The 23269-nt window shown below is 39.8% G+C and overlaps 1 protein-coding gene and 2 long non-coding RNA genes across 5 annotated transcripts in view; 2 read left to right on the forward strand and 1 right to left on the reverse strand.

Annotated features, from left to right (window-relative positions):
* The window catches only part of Egfr (epidermal growth factor receptor), a 196663-nt gene that overhangs the window by 32445 nt on the left and 140949 nt on the right, over positions 1–23269 (forward strand). The window lies entirely within an intron of this gene.
* LOC125346760 lies at positions 58–23006 on the reverse strand. Its single transcript, XR_007210028.1, has 3 exons — positions 21618–23006; positions 20813–20818; positions 58–76 (listed from the first exon to the last, which is right to left on the reverse strand). It is a non-coding gene; the product is annotated as an uncharacterized LOC125346760 (long non-coding RNA).
* On the forward strand, positions 17145–18601 carry LOC125346759. The gene is made up of 2 exons (XR_007210027.1): positions 17145–17198; positions 17424–18601. It is a non-coding gene; the product is annotated as an uncharacterized LOC125346759 (long non-coding RNA).

Consider the following 23269-nt stretch of genomic DNA (forward strand, 5'->3'; position numbering starts at 1 on the left):
GTGATTACAGAGCAGCACAGATTTCATTACCCAGCTCAGTTTACACTCTGGTCTACTTAGAAACAAAACTGTTAGCCTGGCACTGGTGGCTCACACCTAGCTTACTCAGGAGACTGAGATCTGAGGATCAGTGTTCAAAGCCAGCTGAAGCAGGAAGGTTTGTGACTCTTTATCTCCAGTTAACCACCCCAAAAGCCAGAAATGAAGCTGTGGTCCAAGTGGTAGAGCACTAGCCTTGAGGGGAAAAAAAACTCTCAGAGACAGGGCCCAGGCCCTAAGGTCAAGCCCCAGTACCACACAGAACAAAACAAAAAACCTGTTGGCCTAGGAAAGGAGTCCAAGTGAGCAAGGGAGCAACTCCCAGCTAGACAACTCTGAACACTGGGAGCCCCAAAGATGGCTGTGCCGGAATATGTTCTATCCTATCCCCTTTCTGGTAGAACTAGGAGAAATTTGGATTATATAATTCAGTTACTCAAAGCCCAAATCAAAACAAAACAGAAAAACAAGAAAAGAATCAGAGGTTGCAATTAAAATGTGAAGGTTAGTGAATCTGAGAATTACAGTTGCTCTTGCTAGGCCAGGCCTGTTTCTCTGCCCAGTCTAGAGGTCCTTTCTCTCCCCATAGGGTGGGGCATTTCCTAGGAGGTTATTTGATTCTCAGCCTTTCCCTTTCCCCTCCCTTTTCCCTCCATTCTTAGAAATGATGGGCTTTACAATTAACAAATTTTGTTTGGGAGGAGTGGGATCAAAGAGAGGGGCATAGATGAATGGAGAGAGGAAGGGTTGAAAAATACAGTCATATTTAATGAACATATATGAAAATGGAGCTAGGTAAACTGAGGGCATGGGTGTGTGTGGGAGAGAGATGGGGGTGAACGACGAAAGGGGAGACATTAATCAATACATAGCACCCATATACTGACATGTTCAATGGAAACCCCATTGTACAAGTACTCAGGAATAATTTCAAAATAGTAAAGTAAACAAAACATTCTTTTGTTTAAAGCAGACAAATTAATTTTTACAAGCTGGTAATGATGCCTTTAATTCCTAAGGAAGGGTTTTCAATTTCCTTAATATGGAATAAATAAATAAATAAAACCCAGGTTTTCCTCTTTTCCTCTCAGTAGAGAATTTTCCATGCAGATCAGCAGTTGTGGAGTGGGGGAGATGCTGCCATTTCTATCAGCTCTAAAGAGAGAAGTGTTACTTAATGGGCTGTCTGTGCTTGTTCACTGCCTGCCAGTTGTTCCCCTCCCACCTCCATTTTCAAAAGGTGTCAGCATTCCTGATAAAACCTGGTAGTACAGCCTAACTCCCTCAGACCACCTAACCCTATACCTCCGAGGTTCTCTTTAGGAAGGAAGAAGTACTTCAGCCTGCAAAATCAACCCATCACATGACCTTAGGTGACTTCTGCTGTGCTCTGGGAAAGTCTTCCTACTCACCCAGGCATCTGAGGCACATGCCCAGTGCTCTACTTCATCCATTCCATCCTGTGGATCCCCATACTGAAGGATGGGGGCCGTTCTCCCTGGTTCCCTGGGAAGTACTGTAATGGTCTCTTCCTGGCTCTTTTCTTAGGGCCTTTCTCTATGACTGCCAAAGCAAAGCAGTGCTTTCACTTTGCTTGTATTTTACAATCACCCAGCCTTTAAAAAAAACAAACTATAATGAGCAGACCACCAGTGGTTCATTCCTATAATCCTAGCTATTCAACAGGCTGAAATCTGAGGATTGTGGTTCAAAGCCAGCTCAGTTAGGAAAGTCCGGGAGAACTTGGTCTTCAATTAACCACCAAAAAGCTGTGTAAATGGAGCTGTATCTCAAATGGTAGAGTGCTATCCTTGAGCAGAAAAGCTAAGGAACAATGTCCAGGCTCTGAGTTCAAGCCCCATCACACACACACACACACACACACACAACACACACACACACACACACACACACACAAACACAAACACACAATCTTAAAATGGTCCCAAATTTGAGATTCTGTTATAATTGGTTTGGAATGAGATCTTACATAAAGATGAGGGTTTGAACTCTGGGCCTGGCTTCAGTCCCTTAGTTAATCCATTCAAGTCTGGCACTTTAGCCACAGTTCTACTTCCAGCATTTTGGTAGTTAATTGGAGATAAGAACTGTGATGCTCACATCTCAATCTCCTGAGTAATTAGGGTAACAGACATGAGCTACCAGCCAGATACTCTTTCAGATCTCTCGAGGTGGTGAAGTATAGCTAGTATCAGGTGTCACTGATGGAAAATGCCAATCTCAGCATATTATCAGCCACTGAAGCCTTGGTCAAATTTAAAACTGAATGTATCTGGATTTAGTGTACATGTTTACAATCCTATATTAACTCATTCAACAGGCATGAGCTGTTTTACACTACTTGATTGTAACAATATGCACAAAGTTGCCTATGGGTGTTGCCTCATATTCAAAGGACATATGAACCATACATTAATTGCCTTGACAATATTTCTCATCTGACTTCTCTCACTTTTCCCTCTTCTTTTCTATCCCACAACCCTGACTCCCACTCTCCATTGAACCTCATCATGAACTTCTTGAAGCTTGAGCCATCCCTTATTCTTCTGCTTCACTGTGCTTTCTCTGCTTGAATTGAACTCCATTTACTTGAACTTAGTTTCTTGAGCTTCTTACATTCATGGTGTTTCCCATGGTGCTTAGCAGGAGCTCATGGTAGTTATATGAACTGTGCTTGAATGGGTCCCTGCATCCTTGTAGGTGTAATAAAGAAGATTTCTTGGGTTTCTACCAGCTCTGAGCTTACATCTACTCTAGAATGAATTGATTTAACACTTCACTAATTAAACAGAAGACAAATGGTGATTCGAGTTTTGATTCCTAACAAGAGGTCCATAAAAAATGTGGGAAACCAGATGGGAGGGAAGAAGCTGAATAAAAGCATCTCGTGCCTGTATGGTTGAATTAAAGCAATTTGGGAAGTCTAAGAACTCTTTGGAAAACTCATGTATATTTGGGATACAATGGGATACAATGGAGACTTCCTTTCTGATTATGTATAGGTGGCACCTGGAAAATTGAGCATCTTTTCTGCTGTGGAATAGTCGGGAAAGCATCTGCCAATATAATTATATTAATTATTATATTTTTGGCAGTATTGGGTTTAAAATCAGTATGTTTTGCTTGCTAGACAAGCCACTCCACCATTTGAGCCATCATCCCCAGCATTCTTTTGCTGTTTTTGTTATCGCTTTAGATAATGTTTTGCAGTGTTTCCTTAGAGTTTTCCTTGGACTACAATCCTTATAATTATGCCTCTCATACAGCTGGTATTAAAGGTATGAATGACCATGTCCTGCTTGTTCCGCTGAGCCAGAGTCTTGCTAGATTTTTATTGCCTCAGTTATCCTTGAACCATAATCCTCCTGATCTCTGCCTCCAGAATAGCTAGCATTTCAGGTGTCTATCACCAGGCCCAGCCTATATAATTTATAAGAACGACATATTTTGACTTAAAATTCCTACTTAAAGACACTGATTTTCAAAAAGGTATGTGATGCAGGGGATGGGGGAGGGGTTTGCCAATAATGGAGCTTGAACTGAGGGCCTGGGTGATCACTGTCCCTTAAGTTTTTCACTCAAAGCTGGTGCTCTACTATTTAAGCCACAGTTTCACTTCCAGCTTTTTGCTGGTTAACTGAAAGTAAGATTATCACAGACTGTTCTGCCTGGGCTGTCTATGAACCATGATCCTCAGACCTCATCTTCCTGAGTAGCTAGCATTATAGGCATAAGCCAGGGCTCTCTCTTTCATTTTATGAAAACTTGTCAGCTTTTGGTATGGAAACACTTTTCTAATATTTGTCGAATGACTGGCAGAATGAAAACTGCCAATTACATAAGTGTGAAAAAGATCTGGGTGTTTGGGTTGGATGAAAATTCAATATGAGCCAACAGAGGGGTGTGGTGGTTGGAGTCTATTAATAAAAAGATCAGTGTTCCAGAATTGAGGAATTAATCATCCAACCATGCCTCGTATAGTTTAGAACTTGTGTGGAATATAGTATTTAACTGCATTCCAAGTCACATTTTCAAGGGACCATGATGAGTAGGAGTTTGTGCAAGGAGGGCAGCCATGTGGGTGGAGAGGAGAGCTGGCCCAGAGATGGGGTTCTCAGCACAGAGGACAGCTGTGTGGGTGATAAGGCAGTGAGAGCTGCCTCCAGTGGTGTGTGGAAAGGAAGAGACTTGCCTCCCTGGCTTCAGAAAGCAGCACTGAGATGAATGGCTTGACCTATAGAATAAGGAAGATTTTGAATTAACTTAAAAAATACTTCTATAAGCTACTGGAATGATCCTAAATGAAATCACTGTACACCAAGTTGTGAATGTGTCACCTTGGAGGTGTCTAAGCCAGAACAATGACTGTGAAAATATGGCTCAAGTGGTAGAAGGCCAACTTAGCAAGCAGAAGACAATGAGTTTAAACCCTAGTAATGCTAGGAAAAGAAATCATCTCAATTTACAAAATAATTTGATATCTGATCATATAAATAACATCTCTTCAAAAGGACTCCAGGAAATGGAGATAAGGTTTTTCTCTTTGTTGCTTTTTGTCTTGTTATCTTGGGGAGGCCAAGAGGGGTCACAGAAATGGGGGGACAAAGGGTGAGCAAATGCAGCCCTGGTACTCACTAGACACTGTATGGAAAATGAACTATACAACTTGTGGGCGGGGATGGGAGGGAAAAACTGAGAGTAAGAGAAAGGGTGACATTGTCTGTGAATAAATGTACTCATTACCTGACTTATGAACTATAACCTCTCTGTACATTACCTTTATAATAAAAAATTAAAATTAACTTAATAAATATTGATTTAGGAACCTAAAATATGTAAACTATGTGTCTGAAGGGCTCTCGTGATAACACAATCAACAGCAACAAAAATGAATGTGTTTAGTCACTGTAACAAATCAGGGGAAATTAGGATTGTAATCTTCCCTTGGACTACTTTCTGGGCTTGGCTCTGGCTCTTCAGTGAATAGCCCATGGGTGAAGTCATATGAGCACTAACAAAAAGACAGAATTTAACACAGGATTCAAGGTCATCCATGAAATGGAAGGGACAGCCTGCTGTCCACACAAGGTATAACCAAGATTTCTGCACTTGTCCCAGGAAGCCAGTCCTCACTGTAGGCTGTCTCCTTTCTGCCTCTGCAGGGTAAGGGTGGGTTCATTCCTCTTGGCAGCACCAACATGAAGAGGAAAAAAAAAGCTTTCACTCTTCTAAAGTTAACTAATTATTAACTGATTATTAGCAAATTAAAGATCTCTCTTCTTTCCTCAGTTCTAGGGTTACAAAAAAACTTGAATGGATACTCTCTTCCTCCCCCCTTCCCACAGGTAACCCCTATAGTTAACATACGATCTTAAAGTAGCACATTTGTTATAGTGACTGAACCAATATATACATTATGACATGATATAATTACATTATTCACTGACATCCATAGTTTATGTCAGCATGGACAGCATAGATATCCTACACTGCATGGATATCGACAATCATATATATTATTATAGTGCCAGATAGAGTCATTTTACTATCCTAAATTTTTTGTGTGCTCTGCCTACATACTCTTCCTTTCACCCTCTTACTTGGTGTATTTCTTCTTACTCTCTGTCTTACTGTATGTATCCATATTGTGATAATATTAGACTACTAACCTTTAGTAGTTGCTCCAGAAATACTTATTAAAGAAATATGTGCATGGATGCATGAATAATCAGAGTCTTGCAAGATTTCATGACATAGTCATTTTAAGAAGACAGTTATAACCAGATGCTGGTGCCTATAATCTTAACTAATAAGGAGACTGACATCTGAGGACTGCAGTTCAAAGCCAGCCCAGGCAGGAAAATTTGCGAGACTCTTATCTCTAATTAGTTGCCAAAAAACAAACAGAAGTGGAATTGTGGCTCAATGGTAGAGTGCTAGCCTTGAGCAAGAAAGCTCAGGGACAACACCCAAAGCCTGAGTTCAAACTCTAGTACCAGCACAAAAGATAAGACAATTATTCTCATGGAGATATACTGAAGGGTAATGGGCCAGTTCTAATTCGAGTGAGGTGTTGGAGGAAATGGGGCTGGAGGCACCACCAGGCCTCCCTTCCAGCACTGAAGGGCCCCAGGAGTAAAAGTGGAGGGATTCTTTCAGTGGGATTGGGTATCTTCTGGGGTCTAATGTGTGTCTGAAGACCTATAATTGATTATTCTGATGGCCTACAGGGACTTTCCCTCAGATCCCAGAAGAGAAATTTCGTGTGTGTGTGTGTGTGTGTGTGTGTGTGTGTGTGTGTGTGTGTGTTTCCCTCAAATCCCAGAAGAGAAATTTCCTCTGTGTGTGTGTGTGTGTGTGTGTGTGTGTGTGTGTGTGTGTGCAAGTGCAGGTTCTGCAGGTTCTGGGGTTTGAACTCAAGGACTGGGCATTTCCCTTGAGCTTTTCTGCTCAAGGAAAATGCTCTACCACTTGAGCTGTAGCTCCACTTCCAGATTCTTACTGGTTAATTGGAGATTAACCAGAGGCTCATAGGCTTTCTTCCCAGAACTAGCTTTAAACCGTGATCTTCAGATCTCAGCCTCTGAGTACCTAGGATTACAAGCCTGAGCCCTATCACTCTATATCCTATTATGTTTCACAACTGTCCCATTTTATGCCCTGTGAAACACTGAGTTGTCCTTGTCCGGTGATTGTATTTCACTGATATATTCTGGTTGGCTCAATCACTATTTTCCTGGGTCACTTTGTGTGATTTTCTTTCAGGTCTGTTTTCATTAGTGCTCCAGTAGTTCCTCACAAGTTTTTTTTCTCCCTTTTGGGTTATTTTTTTAGGATCTAGTTCAAGAATTGAAATCACCAGATTCTTATGGTAAAAACTTAAAGTTTACAATATAATGATTGTATTTCCAAGGGCTCATCTTTGGCTAGGAAAATGTAATGATATATGAAAAGTTTAAATTGACCTCTAGTATCCTTTCCTTTCACCTTTATGGAATTCCAACCATTTTAAGAAGCTAAGAGCTAATAAATGCCTCTTCCTAGGAATAGCCAGGATAAGTTGCTCATTATTTTGCCTCTATCCAGGAAATCATGTCAATAGCTTTTCATCTCCTGTTATAGAGCCACAGATTATTATGAAGAAGAGGCTGACTCTTCAGTAGACTGCAGTAGAGTTTAGAAGACTGAGCATATTCCCAGTGTAATGAGTCAGCTCCTGTGAAGAGTGAATGAGTAGGTTATTGGAGCTCTGGATGAATGGATGGCCTAGGAGAGACAGGAGGTCAATTCCAATTCTGTTTGTGAACTTCAGAAATCATGTAAGTACTCTGGTTACTACAGTGTAAGAGTTTATAGAGTCATTGTTACTTTTAGTTGTATTGCTCAGACATGGCTACATGTATCACAATTTCATCTGCCATGTATCGATCTTACAGTGACCCTGTAGATGGTTACCAACATATTGGGAGATATTCTTTGGGCTGCTTAAACAAGATGCATGAGCTAGGTGACCACTCCATCAGCAATATTTGTATTGGAAAACCACATACCCCATGAGTGAACTGCTTTGGGACAACTGAAGAGATTTAGGTTCTTTAATTCAATAGACCCCCTTCATTGTGGGAGTGTAGGCCTATTGTGGATACAGATTCTTCCTTTTATGTAAGATATGTGCTGCAATTCAGTTTCAGGTCCCCACCCTGGGGAGGCTACAGGACCTTAGCAAACTGGCCCACCCACGAGAAGGAAAGCAGTTGTCCAAAAACAGGATAGCTTTTCTTCCCACTGTTCTCAGCTGCTTCCAATTAGCTCCACTGTAATAGCCTGGTTTGTGTCTTTATCAGTACAATTCTCCCATGTCGATGTAGATTTTAAATCACAGAGGGAGAGGCATCAACAGTGGGTCTGATGTTATAACCTAGCTTTCTCCTTTGTTTCACCTCTTTACCCAGCATGCATCTCTTTTCTCAGGGAGCATTCCCTCAGCCAGATTTGCTGTGAATGAGGCAATCATTTTTCCCTTCCACAGATAAGGGTCTCAGAAGACATCATATCTAAATCATCATATAAATATTAACATATCTCTGTGTGGAACTTCATTTTCCATATGTGAGTTTTTGGAATAATGACAAGTGAAACTTAGGCAAAAGATGGAACATCGTAGGTTAAATTTACTGACTAGGCAGTTTCTAATTTGACTGACAACATTTATACAGCACTGTAGAAAAGGAACCATTGCAAAGACCAAAGTTGAAGGGATCAATTTGTCATTGAATCAAGTTGGCACACATATATCATGGGCTAGACCTGAGGAGAGGTGTCTGATCATTCCAGGCCACAGACCTCTAAACAGTTGCAACAAATCTGAGACTCTGGAGGAGGAAGTAGAAGACTCCAGGGACCAAAGGTGGAATTTGATTCTGGGTATGATTCTGGGTAGATAGTGAAGGTAGGAATTCTCCCTTTAAACCAGAGAGCCTAGAGGCTAGGAAATGGGGAGAAGAAGGAGAAACTTGTTTAGAAACAAGTCTCAAACCCAAGCCAATAGCTCCCATGACCTCCTAGAGGAGGGGACTTCTTTTGTGAATTAATTCTGGGGTGCATTCCCTCTTGCATTTATGTGAACGACAATTGGAATGATACCCATATATGAAAGGCTTAAATAGCAGAGAAATGGTCGATTCCACACCCTATGTACCCTTCTATTAACCCTTTAATTAAGATCAAAGACCTAAAGAATAATTTGCAAATAATTAACTGTTACTCCTTTATATCTTACTGCTCTGTGAGCATTTGTTTTCTCTTTCATCTCTGCTTGTTTGCATGAAAATGTGCGCCTGAGTTTCCAAATCCTTTGTGGTACTTGCTTCCATCATTTTCTGCCATGATTTGGATCATATTTGTCAAGCAGGCAGAGAGCCACATGTCAATGAGCATTCCATTACTATTTTACATGTGAGGGATTGTTCTGGGTTCTCCAATTCTTTGGACTATCAGAAATTGACTTATACCTTCTTTACAAAGCTTCTGAGAATGTAATGTTGTGGTCTGATCTCAGAAATATACTTTTTATATATAGTTGGTGGCTTCCTGTTGCCCCGACCAAGATGAATTTGACATGTTATGAATATTTGTCTCATGCCAGGCACTGCCCCATAGTCCATTATTTCTTCGTTTTTTGTGCTTAAAGTTAGCTTAGAGAGAGGCAACGTGCTTCCCTTCTTACTACTTAGGAAGCTATAGAGCATAGGAGATGGAAATGGTTTCTCAAAGACTCATAAGACTTTTGATCTAAGTGCAGGGTTGTGAGCTGCCCAAGTATGTTTTCTTCACTCCACCACATTTGTGTCTCCATTCTCTTCATTTAGAGTCAAATGGAAAGAACAGATGAGGGCAAGTGTTCAAAAAGTAAGAGAAATTAAATCTGTGTCCGGAGGCAAGGACTGGCTTCATTAAACAAGGCTCCATTTACCTTCTCTCATTTCCTTCTTTTTCTGCCTTTTGGCCCATTTTTGTCTCCCCTGCCTTTCCTCCTTGATCTTGTTTGAATTCTCTTTCCTGGTGAAATCATTGAAGACCCAGATTTTATTTCACTTTGGTTCATAATGTAGATAGAAACACATGTGCTGATGTGATTGAAGCAAAACAGAGTTCTCTGGACAGAGGTAGAATTGTAGAGGGGTAGGTGTGTGTTTCAGATGAAAAGACCAGGTGTGGGGAAGAAAATAAAATGAATAAAAGTTTGATTTTTTTAAAATGCACACTGAAACCTACACTTTTGGAAACAGCCTACTTCCCATGAGATCCTACCATAGTGTTTCACCATCAGCATAAATAGCAGTTACTCAAACATCTGAGATAGGGCCCTTTTGGAATCCACCAGCCTCTGCTCAGTGTGGCCAGGCTAATGAAAAGGCCATCAGGAGCATAGGAGAAAATGACTATGTCTGTATTGGAGCTCTGTAGCTAAAAGAGAGCAAGAAGATGGTATGATTTGTGGATATCAGCTCTTCCTGAAGGAAACAAAAGTAGAAGGAAGCCCAAATGCACTCTGAGATGGTGAAATTTTTCTAGACTAAATTCCAACTGCTCTCTTCATAAACTAAAAAGGAGCTACAATGTAGCTCTTGGAATAGCTTGCTTATTTGGTATTATTAGTAGGTTTTCCTTGGCTCTTCACCCTAAATGAAGCCCTCAGGTAATAAAAACCCAGTAGGATTTCTTTTAATGTGAAAAATAAGAAAAGATCTTATTTGAAAAATCCTGTAAGATTTTTCAGATCTTGTTGGTTTATTAGCCTGAACACAATAGAAGACTTTTTGTTAAGCATAATGAGTCTTAAATGTACCACACATTCAAAGGGGAAATTCCAATGATATAATTCCTTTCAAGAGCTAACCTACACTCTAACAAAATGAATACAAAGAAGCTGGAACTTAAGGTGTGAGGGGGATGAGATCAAGGGGAGGCGGTTCAAGAATGGCAAAAGGAAGGGTCGGAGAATGTAGTCATGATACTCAGTGCAAATGGTGAGGTTGGAAGAGATGGGGAGACAGATGACAGGAGTAACATGGATCAAGATGCATTATATTCACAAGCTGACATGTACAATTGAAACCCCTTTGTACAGCTAAGGAATAAAAAATGAAAAACTTGAAATAAAAATCATGAGTCCTCTATGAACTAAAAGCAAACTTCTAAAACCAAGTCAGGACCAAATTTTGATGTAGAACAGAGTGTGTTTCTTTCAGTATTGAATTCAGTATTGTTTCAGATGAAAAGACCAGGTTTAAGGGTGGAAATAAAATGAGCAAAAATTAGATTGAATTAAAAAATGCCTCCTAGTTTACATACAAAATTATAGAAATAGATAAATGGTTAATGGTGCTATGTATGATTCAAAGATCATTTGACAGTCACAAATATATTATTTGAATGAATTCTCGATACCTTGTGTCACATTCTTTCCCACCAATTTTGCAAGCTTTGTCATATACACATGGAAAAAATAATTAAACAAAGTGCCCACTACTGTTTCACTAGTCCAGAAGTGCATATGTTTTTCTTTTGCAGCCCTTAATTGCTTTGTCAATAAGGACATGTGAGTACCTAGTCAGCCAGAAAGGGCTCTTTGTTTTTTCACAATTCCTTCCCCCAAATTTTGAAGTATGGGGGAATAGAAACAACACATATGAATGCAACCAGAGATCTTAAGGCTGTTTTGCCAACACATTTGTACTTTTTCCTATTATTGGGTTCTTCAGACTTTAATCTCATGACTCTTTGCTCTTAATTTAGACATAATTTTAAAACAGTATTTTCTAAGTATGAAAGGGGCCTGAAAACCATAAGAAGATATAGTGAAGCAATTACATAGCAAGGTAAAGGCTACTTGACAGGTCAAACAGAGCTCCTCTGTGATCTTAGCCTTCTGAATGTTAGAAATTATCATTCAAACAAAGGACATATCACAGGATAAAACAGACACAAAAGCTTAGTAGCCTTTATCATTCATGTAACAGCTGATAATTCATGCATACCATAGCCATAGAGATAGGAAAATCCCCTGGTCCAGATGATTCCCATCCTTATGAAAAATGTTTAACATGCATCATTCCCCATGGAACTAGAGGGCATACAGTCATCGCTTTAGAGATAATTGTCTGAAAACATCTCAATAATCATCCTGCAGGCTTCCAGAAACACATCTGAGTTATCTGGAGGACAACTTTTTAAAATGCTTTTATGATTGATTGCATGATCACTGATAAATGGAAGAACTGGATGGAGATTTCCCCTGTGCTGTCTCAGAAGTGTAACTCTGGAATTTCTTCATCTTTCTGGAGATTCTTGCTGCATTCTGGGTTTTTAACATATAAACACTTAGATGCCCTAAGTAAATTACTTCTTGCGGAGGAGGGAGGTGGATGTGGGAGAAGCTTTGCTGGTGACTCATGTGCCACGTGGAAATTCCCTGTATCAGTGGGTTGCATACGTGCTTCTAAAGAGGTAATGAGTTTCCACAGCCTCTAATTTATTAATCCAGGAGGGTAACTTACTCACTTGATGTATCTGGCAGGCTATACATTTGTATCCTTAAAAGATCAGTTATATTTTAAGATGGAAAGTACAAAGCAAGAGCTAGAAAGTCATTACAAACTGAAAGTGCCTCTCCTTTTTGAGATGTCTCAAAAGGAACATGAAATAGCTTGAGGTCATAGCAAGGTGAATGGAATTGTAAACAGATCAACTGCTGGGGAGCATGCACCCCAATGGAGACAGAACATCCCAGAGGGTGTTGGGGAATTGGAAAACTGGATGGTCCGTACATCCCCAGGGAAGACTGAGCATTTTGTCTTCCTCTTTTGCCTGAGTCTAGCAACATGCTTTTGATACACAAGGCAGAGTTGAAAGTCCTGGCAAAAACATAGAAAGTACAAATTCTCCAGCTAAATGAAGCTGAGTTATTTCTATTCTATGCTGGTAGACATTCCTTTTGCTCTTGCCTTTCCTTACAACTGTAGGAGGGCCTTCTGAAACCCAGCCTTATGATGAAAAAGATACAATAAGAGTTCAGGCATGCCTTAAATTGTAGAGTACTTGAGGCCCCTTCATACCTGAGTTCTGAAAAAAATAACAACCAACTTTCAAAATGCTACTGATGATTTTTCTAATACTGAATACTGAATATACAGAGCATCAACTGTGCTAGGTAAGATCTCTACCAGAAAGCCCTATCTGTAGACTTCTTTTTTGTTTTATTGTGTCAATCCTTGGGCTTGAACTCAGAACCTGTTCTCTGTACCTGAGGTTTTTTCACCCCCCTCAAGGTTAGTGCTCTACCACTAGAGACACAGCTCTACTTCCAGTTTTTTTTTTTGGTGGTTAATTTGAGATCAGAGTCTCAGAGAGTTTCTTGACAATGATGGCTTCCAACTGCAATCCACAGATCTCAGCCTCTTGAGTACCTAGGATTATAGGCATGGGCCTTCTTTTCAAACTTTCTAGTAGCCTTTATTAGAATCAATAACTCTTTTGTGTGAGACATGCTGTGGCACACTGCTGTAGCCAGAGAAGACAGAACAAGGGTTTTACATGAAGGTACTAGATTAGCCCTGGCCTGCACATAAATCTTTGTCCCTAGTAAATAAAATGAAAACTTGAGATTACTACAGCAAGTTAGTTTATCGCCCAAGGCACCACTTATCTTTCACATGGCAGAATCTTAAGTTTGCTGAGCTCCACAAAGGAGAGTTCAAAAGCTTTGGCCTTATATTTATATTTGGAAGATTATCTTCCAACACACTGTGTTGAGGTGGGGTTTATGCATACTGATTCTCTTTTACAACATTTAAGAGAGTTCTGCCTCAGGACCTGCCTCATCTCATGTAGATTTCAATGTATTCCAGCTGATCCAGAAGTCACTGCCTCTTCCACTAAAATAGAATGCAAAATTAGACCACAGGTGTGTGAACTCCAAGACTTATAAAATGATACAACAAGAAAACAAACCCATGCAACATTCCAAACCTTGAAAGTAATAACAATACTAATAATAACAGCAATGCCTCCATGTAGAGATGAAGTCATAGAGCTCCAAACTGAGGCCAGACCTTCCCAAAGGCTGGCCAGTGAAGCTGACATCCCTGTGCTCAGTCAGACCTGTGTGTGAATGTAGTTGTCCCAGTAACCTGGGGCTACCTGTGTCCTCTGTTTCCCTTTACTTGCTGAGTTAAGGCCTTGCCTTATATAGTATAGACGGGCTACTCTAAGGTCTGGAGAGCTCCATGAACTCCAAGTTAAGTGACGAAAGTAAGAGAAAAATCCTGCAGGTAATTCTAGCTGAAGAAAGGTGCTGTGTTTCCTAAAGGGCTTTGAAGACTGGTTAGAGACACAGGGTGGCCAAAGACTATAACCAATGCCAAAGTGTTTTCAAAGTATTCAGTCATCAGTTTGGAATATGTATACTCAAGAAAATTCTAGAACAGATGAGCAAAAAATAACACAAAAAACTAACTAGGTTCCCAGAAGGGTAACTGCGGGTGTATGATAAAGAATCCCATATTTATGCCACATTGCTCCTTTTGTTTTGTTTTTTATTTGTGCTGGTCCTGGAGCTGGAACTCAAGGCCTGGGCTCTGTCCCTGAGATTTTTTTGCTCAAGGCTAGCACTCTACTGCTTAAACCACAGCTCCATTTTGGGCTTGAGGGGGAGGGCTTAATTAGAGATAAGAGTCTTATGGAATTTTCCTCTGTGTTTGTGTGTGTGTATGTGTGTGTGTAAGATACTAAAACTCTGCTCTTGATCACCTCATCATTGAAAAGAATGGTGATGTTTTTGCTGTTGCTTTTATGTTCTGAAATACCAGAACAATAGTAATTTTCTATACATAAACTCAGTAAACACCCACTGTTCTGTTTAGATATTCCATATAGACCTCAGACTTAATCCTGACTGCCTTTTCTGGAAAATCAAAGTTACAAAGGAGGTTCAAAAATGTCAGTAGCAACCCTGTTATCTTTTATTTCAGTCGTGTTTCCCTCAGGCGTTCTCAAAGACAGTGATTTTCTAGACCAGTTATTTCTGCTAGTAGCAATTGTTGATTTGGCAATGGTGATTTTCTTCAGATGCAGCATCAAATGAGACCAAGGCCAAAGCAAGACCTTGCTTGTGTCGAGGACACAGTGGTGATCAACTATCTGGGTAGTCTATGAGGACTTGGTACTTACTGTCCTCATTTTTCCCCAGCAGCCTTTATTTTTCAATACCCCAACTAGAAGCATGGAGAGGACATCCTCCCCATCTGCAGGTGTCTGGAATACTAGAATAGCCCTGATGTCCATGAGGCATTCTCACAGCATTTAAGAAAGACCTTGGATAAAGCAGTTTGAGAATTTTTAGTTCCACATTGATTACAGAGATGGGTAGGAAGCCTTATTTTTGTATTATTTAGTGAAATTCTCATTTCAGGAAATGCAAATAAATTTAGTAGAGATTAGATGGGTCATTTTCTCCCTACAATGCATTTGATGATTTGTGCCCTGTTTGAGCTGTTGTGTGCATGGAGAGAGAAATTATGCAGGGAGCACTGGAGTTCTGTACAGCCTTCACTCAGAGGCAGAAAGAACTCCTTGATGATTACCTAAAAGTGGTAAATGACTTCTTAGCTCATATCATGTAGAGGTGTATATGTCTAACTGTTGCTGAGTGAATGATAAATAGCCTCAGAAAGGCAGAAACCTCATACTTAACCACAGTGATGTTTAGCATAAGGCCATCCCAAAAGGATCCCTTGTTCTACCTTATATAAACTTCCTGCCATGAACCCCACAAGCTCTAGTAACCAGACACAACAGACCCGGGTTTAGTTCCCTACTGACCCTTGGCCACCTCTGTAGGATGGGACATGCCCTTGCTAAAAATGTCATGATGACAATGACAGGACACATTTTTGTCCCTTACTCTTCTCCAGATAATTGTACAATTGTCTACTGGAATTTAAGTAGTCTGTCTGCAGAGGGCTGAGAAGACATGGTGAGCCCATAAAGACGTCTAGTCTTCAGTGACAGAATTCTTACAGGACTCCAAAAGTTATCTATTTTGTCACAGAACTTTCACATACTACTTAGGCATTCCTTCCCTGCCCTGATAACCATCTTGATGGTCTACTTTCAGAAAAAAAAATTCAGAAATATTGGCTGAATGCTGAGGGCTCATGACTGTAATGTTCAAGCTCTAATACTAACACAAAATTAAAAATAAAATAAAATGATTTCAGAAATATATCATGTACCAAAGTAAGAAATTACTTTTTCTTTTCCTTTTTTAGAAGGACTGGGATTTGAACTCAGGGCCTTGGCTTGCCAGGCAAGTGCTTTACCATTTGAACCATACAATAGCTATCACTACATACCAGTACCCCCTGAGATTTCCTTTGAAGTGATACAGGTGAAATGTTGTTTGTAATATTTTTAACATATCACTCTGGAAAAGTACACATACACACACACAAATATATGCAGATACATAAACTCTGATTTATTTAAGATGTAGAGGCCTGCTATATGCCTCATCTCACTTTGTCTGAATGTTAAATTTCCTTCCTACCCAAGGCTCATGTCAGAAAACTCAGACTTTCATGCTGTCCTTTCCACTAGTGAAATGTCTGCTTTCTCCACCATCCTAGTGCACAATACTTCTTTTTAATTCTTGTTAAACAGACACAAGCTTTGATAACTAGTTTCACTCATTTGAATCCTCGAGTATCAACTTACTTATTGTCATTTGGCTATTCAAAATCCCTGGGCTCTTCAGCTTTAGCAAAACCCCCACTGCTTAGAATATAGCAGTTATTTTTGCTTTGATGTTGACTGGATGAAAGTAGGAAATAAAGTTAGTGTCAGATTTCCTTGAGTTCTGGGGTGTTAAGTACAGATATAAAGTTAGACACAACCATTAAAAGATGATAAGATGCTGGAGTCTGAAGGAGACTTGACAATTCTCCAGTTCTTCGGATTTTTTTTACAGATGAGAAGGCAGACATAAATGCAGAGGATTTTTGTGAACAGTTTTTTAGTTCTTTTTTTTTTTTTTTTTTTTGGCCAGTCCTGGGCCTTGGACTCAGGGCCTGAGCACTGTCCCTGGCTTCTTCCCGCTCAAGGCTAGCACTCTGCCACTTGAGCCACAGCGCCGCTTCTGGCCGTTTTCTGTATATGTGGTGCTGGGGAATCGAACCTAGGGCCTCGTGTATCTGAGGCAGGCACTCTTGCCACTAGGCTATATCCCCAGCCCCAAGTTTTTTAGTTCTTTACGAGCTCCCTGTTTCCCAGCTTGGGCTGATTTTAAAAAGCAAATCTGAAGCTGAATGCCAGTGGCTTACACCTGTAATCTAGCTATTCAGAAGGCTAAAATCTGTGGATTAAGGTTTGAAGCCAACCAGGGTAGGAAAGTCCCTGAGACTCTTACCTCCAATTAACAACCAAAAAGCTGGAAGTGGAGTTGTTGCTCAAGTGGTAGAAAGCTAGCCTTGAGCAAAAATGCTAAGGAAGGGGACAATACCCAGGCCCTGGGTTCAAGCTCTAGGACACACATCAAGCAAACCTACAAGTGTGCAAGAATACATCGCATTTGGAGAGGGGTGCAGTTTTTGTTCTTTTTTTTTTTTTTTTGGCCAGTTCTGGAGCTTGGACTCAGGGTCTGAGCACTGTTCCTGGCTTCTTTTTGCTCAAGGCTAGCACTCTGCCACTTGAGCCATAGTGCCACTTCTGGCCTTTTTCTATATATGTTGTGTTGGGGAATCGAACCCAGGGCTTCATGTATACAATGCCAGCACTCTTACCACTAGGCCATATTCCCAGCCCAGGGTTGCAGTTTTTGTCTTTCAGCATCTCCCAATTGATAGAACCTTTGGGGAAACTATTGCATTTGTCTTCTCTCCCACTTCAGTTCTGGAGAAAACAAAAGGAGACAGGGCAAAGAACAGTCATGAATCTAGTTGACAGGTCCTAGAAGAATCTCATTTAATCCTAGCTTTGTAAAGTTTTGCTTCATTCCATGGCAACATGGGTATACACAGCACACTGGAAGTTCCAGTGGCTTGCAGCAGGTACGGTTTCTGCCAAATGCTTCTAGCAGGAGGAAATGAGAAGACAAGACCCAGAATTCACATGCAGGCCTTCTTGTTGTGCCTTGGGATCTCTCTAAAGCTAGCACCTTATGTGGAGCAAATACTGTTCAGGCAGGTCCCAGCACTATTAGAAAGCAAGAAGGAATTCGGAGGAACATCCAAAAGCAGGAAGAACTTCTGAGTGGGTGAAGAATAGGCACATCATTCCTATTCCATTACATATGTGATGAAATAGAAAAACTCAACAAAGATCTAAATGCATGGCTTATTTCTAAAACTGACTCTATATTTCTATGTATGGCCTTTATAAACAAAAGAAGAGAAGCAATCATTTTGAATATTTACTTGCTTTGTGTTATTTATAATTCTGTTTTTCCTGTTCATTTTAAATTCAGATATTCAAAATATTATTGAAAAGTTCTCTTCTGGTTCTAGGCAGATAGCTTGAGTATGCTAAAGTGAGGGACTTGTGGTGCCAGAGAGGATTCTGGTTCATTGTTTCTGCCAATTAAACAATTAAAGGGTAGCAAAGTGTTTAAAGAAGATAGAGCAGGATTTTGAAAGTAAAAGAAACAAATGAAGCAGTAAGAGGAGCTTCTTATATAGAGGGAGCCAGGAGCCAGGAGTGTCTCTAAGTCTCTCTCTTGAGGGCTATTATATAGAAGGTCCCATTCCTCCTCCCTTTTAGGGTGTGACACTGCTCTGATTGGTCAAGGAGTGTACTGTAGGGAGTCTTATGATTGATTCTCCCATACTGCACATGTTGTCTTGTGAGCCACTCCCCCATTGTTGTAGCTGGTGTAAGATACCATCTTTTACCTTGCCAGGGAGGCCTAACTTCACCTTTCCCAGTGTTTTGGGCAAAGCCATCTACTCTATTCAGTCTCATCATCTCCTTAATAAAGATTGTGAATATCCCTTCTTTCTAAGCAGTCTCATCAAAATGTATGTGTGTGTGTGTGTGTGTGTGTGTGTGTGTGTGTATTCGTACATATGCAAATCTGTCTACGTTTTCAGAATAGATGTTTCCTCTTTAATAAAAATATGACTTAGACTTTCATTTCAAATCAGTATAGAATCACATGATTTTTCTCAAATTGTGTTTGAAAGAGAAAGAAAAAAGCATTACAAGACTAATCTTAGAGCACATTTAGGGTGCATTGTACAATGTTCTAGAATGCAGCTTATCTCAATTAACAGTTTTCTGGACAAGGCAAAGCAAAATACTCAGTAACTTGGCAACGTAAACAGAGCAGAGCCAATGTTACTGCGCATCTTTCTCTTGGGCCGTTTCAGTAACTACAGGAGAGAAACCAAAAAGGCCACACTTAAATGGTTTCTGCCGTCACTGTAATCATTGCAGTGCCCAGTATACACAGTACAATCAATAAGGTATGCTTATTGTCAAAACCTCTCTGTCCAGGACCGTGTGGTGTGTGTGTGTGTGTGTGTGTGTGTGTGTGTGTGTGGTATGTTGGGGAAGGATGAGAGTATTGCATGTAGATAGTAAGTGTATTCTCTACCACCTATTTTTTTATTCAAGGACCTTGAATTCAACTCTTATTTTTTATATGACCTATGCCAAAGTAAGTAAAATTTTATAAAGTTCAAGTGCAAACTTATTTCTACATTTACATCACTTCAGTTGAAATGTCATAACTATTTTTAGCAAACTAACTTAGAAGTTTGGGATTTTTTTTTAATGCTTTGCACACTTTGCCACAAATGAATGGTTCTAATTGAGTCTTAAGATTTTTTTTTTAATTGGTAGCATTACATCACAAGTAAAAGCAGGTACATTGTAGTCATGCAGATGAGGTGAAAATCCCAGCTGTCCCACTTGCCAGCTGAGGGACTTCGGTAAGTGTCTTGAGCCATCTGTGCCTGTGTTTTCTGGTGAGCACTGTGGATCTAATAATAGTTTTTACTTCAGAGGCTCCAGGCCTGGACACGAAGGATTGAGTACATGGTGCAATGGCTGCTGTCACCAGTAATGGCTTTACTTACTTTAAGGAGTTGACGTTTTGTTTTTCCTTAAAAAGGCACCAACTACATAATGACAGCTTTCTATCACCTCATTTATCGATTCATTGTTTCCACTAATAGGGCCAGGAATGGTCTATCACTCCTCAGGAGTGCTGTTTGGATAAGAATCAAGTATTATGTTGTATTTAAATCATTAATTAACAAATCTATATAACACATCATTTTCTCATGTTGATGTTGTTGGGAGGCCTTTAGTGTGATTCTTAAAAGATGATAGTGCAGACGAAAATATGTTGTCAGTAGTTGTCTGACATCTCTGAGTGAAGCTGCTTTCTTTCCTTGTGTATTTGCCAGTTTCTAAAATTCCACATGAAAAGGAATTGCACTGTCTCTCATTAGAGACATAACTGCAGTTCAGCTCATTGTCGTCTGGAAATTTTCCTGATAATCAGACTAAAATGTTCACTATCCACAAAGAAGAAAATCACAGGCATACCTATATCTGATTTGTCTTGGGGGTGGGGAGGGGTCTATCTATCTATTTGACCAATCTATCATCATTCCTAATGCTCTAGAAGAATTTCTACATTCACAGTCTTTTATTACTGCTATTTAGCAATTTAGTCATTAATGATTTTTCCAAATACTAAAGTATTCTTTCAATGCAAATACGTCTACAATCAAGATTTGATAGTCAAGGTTCCACAAAGTAGGAGAATAAAATCCAATACTCCCCGAAAGCTTTCAATTCAGTATAAGACCATGACAATGTGACAAAAATACTTCTGTAATTCAGAGTTGAGTCCCAAAATATATACCTCATCCCAAACCTCTCCAAGCAGAACTTTGAATAAAATGCACACTGAACACTGCCTGAAGGGGAGCCAAATGATAAGGTTCAGCTGTGATTGTAACTTTAAATTTATATTAATTTATATTAATCAGCCATAGCTGTATTGACTTCCAGTGTTTCCGGGAGGAAATCAAGGAATAGAACCTGATGTATTGTCTGAACCATTCATTCTCTGTTATTTTGCCACCCTCTTAATTACATAGAGAAATGGATGCTGTTTAAGATTTTTATAAGCAAATATGTTGTCACCTAAACAATACAGCATGTATATTTTTCCTTTCAAGACTGTGAACTTACAGGGATGTTATAAGGATGTGTGTACCTTACAATCAACATGCATTTTATACCTTTTTTTTTTCTTTTGGCCAGTCCTGGGACTTGAACTCAGGGCCTGAGCATTGTCCCTGGCTTCTTTTTGCTCAAGGCTAGCACTCTACCACTTGAGCCACAGTGTCCTTTCTGGCTTTTTCTGTGTATGTGGTGCTGAGGAATCGAACCCAGGGCTTCATGCATGTTAGGCAAGCATTCTACCCCTAAGCCACATTCCCAGCCCTTAATACTTTTTTGTCCTTTGAATTTAAACAGCATTCTGTTTAAACTGACCTGAGCTATGTTCTTCTCTAGGATGGAGAGAAAACTGCACCTGGACACTGGACCCATGGGCCAGTACAGGGTCTGTTGTAATGCCTCCTTCCTATTTGTTCACTACTTCCAGTTCTGTAGCAGTGTGAGGTCACATTCTGTCATTCCAGCTGAACTTTGGTTCATCTAAGATACACACTATTAACCCTATGAGAGAACAAAGAAGCTGGCTCCCGGCCCTTGCCTCAGTCTCTGACTCATTTGAAATTGTTTCAGAATATCTGTTTTGACAATGAGTCCCTGTCCTGATTGAGGAAGAAAATTCAGAGGACAGTTTCTCTCAGAGATCCTATTTTGATATTTCCCTGCTGATTGGTGGCTTACTTAAGGGTTCTGTTATCACTGTTCCATTTCAGTTCTAGCTGGCTTGGGTTAGAATTGGAAGTTATAAGGAAGTCATCAAAATGAGCACTGGCTGACAGCTGGGTACCCTCAACTAGTCTGTGTACAGTACCGCCTCATTCAATGAGAAAAGATAGTGAAGTCTTTCAAGAATTATTTTTGAGGATAATATGGATTTTTAAGCTTTTATAATTTTAAGTATCTCCTTCCCTAGCCTCTAAATAACTACTGCGTTTAACTTCATGAACATTGAATATTTGAGAAAGCCTATTTTAAGATCACACACAACTACAGAGTGACTCATTCATTAATGTCAGGGAATTTGCAAACTCAACTAGTGTCCACAATAGCTGGCAATGTCAAGATGCTTTTCTTAATTTTTTTTTATTGCTAAGGAATAATGCCTAACCCATCATTCAAATTACTAAGTAAAGAGTTCTCTTGGGAAGATCATTTCAACAAAATATTCCTTTCATCCAGAGGTTGTACCTTGAGATTGTGTGATATTTTTAAAATCTGTTTTAGAAATTTTTGGATGAGATCCTTGACACAATAGTTGCATTAGAGGAAAGTGAAGTCAACACACATCTTCTCACAAGACTTCTAATCTCAACTGTGTCAACCCCTGAAAAGTTTTAAAACATTTGTAAAAAACTAATGAAGATCAACGGGTGTGTGGCTATCACAAATGATCGCCCAGCTGCCTGAGCAAGGCAGGCTTCTGGTCTGCATTCTTTCAAAAAGGAAGAGCAAATTGGCACAGGAGATGTGGGAGCAAAAGGGAGATAAGCTTTTTAGTACCTCCATCAACCAGTACACCCCATCTGACAATTTGGGTCTTACTAGTTAGTCAGTACACTTGGTTGTAGACGGAGCCCAGCCTCCCTTTCCTCTATACCTGTACTGTGCTTCTTTTATGCAAAGACCTTCTTTTGTGAAGGTCCTTTTTTTTAAAAAAAAAAAAATCTATTGACTTATAAACACCATGAGACAAATTCTTGTTTTAGAAATTTTTGTAATACAAACCATTCATAATCTCAGAATATTTTCACTGGGGAATAGATTTAGCAACAGCAATAGTAAAATAATATATTTTGAAATCAACTTGCTAATCTGGTATTTTTCCCCAGATGAGATACACTTACATCGCAGCTGATCTATAGCTCTGTTTTTCTTGAATCTTGGGAAAATGACTTCTTGATCTTAATGATAGCGGCTCACTTGGAGCTTGAGCAAGGGTGTGCCTAGGAGGCAGAATCAGCCACAGAGGGGAGGACAGGGCGCCTAGTGGCGTCCTTCCCTCAGGCTCTCACAGCTGCCTTCTCTGGCAAGCTCCACGCTACACCATGTACTCTGAGACTGGAACTCTTTTTTTTTTTTTCTTTCCAGTTGGTTTGTAAATAGGATTGCACAAAAATCCATGCACATCAATGCTCCGAATCAGAATTTGCTGAGTTAAAAAGAGCATTAAATTAGATGGGCTGGCTTTCAGTTGGTGGGAATGCAATAATATAACTGCATAACAATTCTTTACAAAAAGGATGAGCAAGCATACTGAGTGGTAATTTCCGTTCAACTGGAAATGCCCAAGCATGTTTATCTCAATTAATTGTCCTTGTCCACTTGTCCAGACTAGTAATTGCCCATTAGTAATTAGTTACAAATAGGACATTTGCTATGGAAACATATCATTTAAGATACTGCTGTAATTTATTATGCATTCTATTGACATTATTTTATTAGCTTAAATGTATTATAA

This window comes from Perognathus longimembris, chromosome 2 (assembly GCF_023159225.1).
Source record: "Perognathus longimembris pacificus isolate PPM17 chromosome 2, ASM2315922v1, whole genome shotgun sequence".
In the NCBI taxonomy this organism is placed as follows: Eukaryota; Metazoa; Chordata; class Mammalia; order Rodentia; family Heteromyidae; genus Perognathus; species Perognathus longimembris.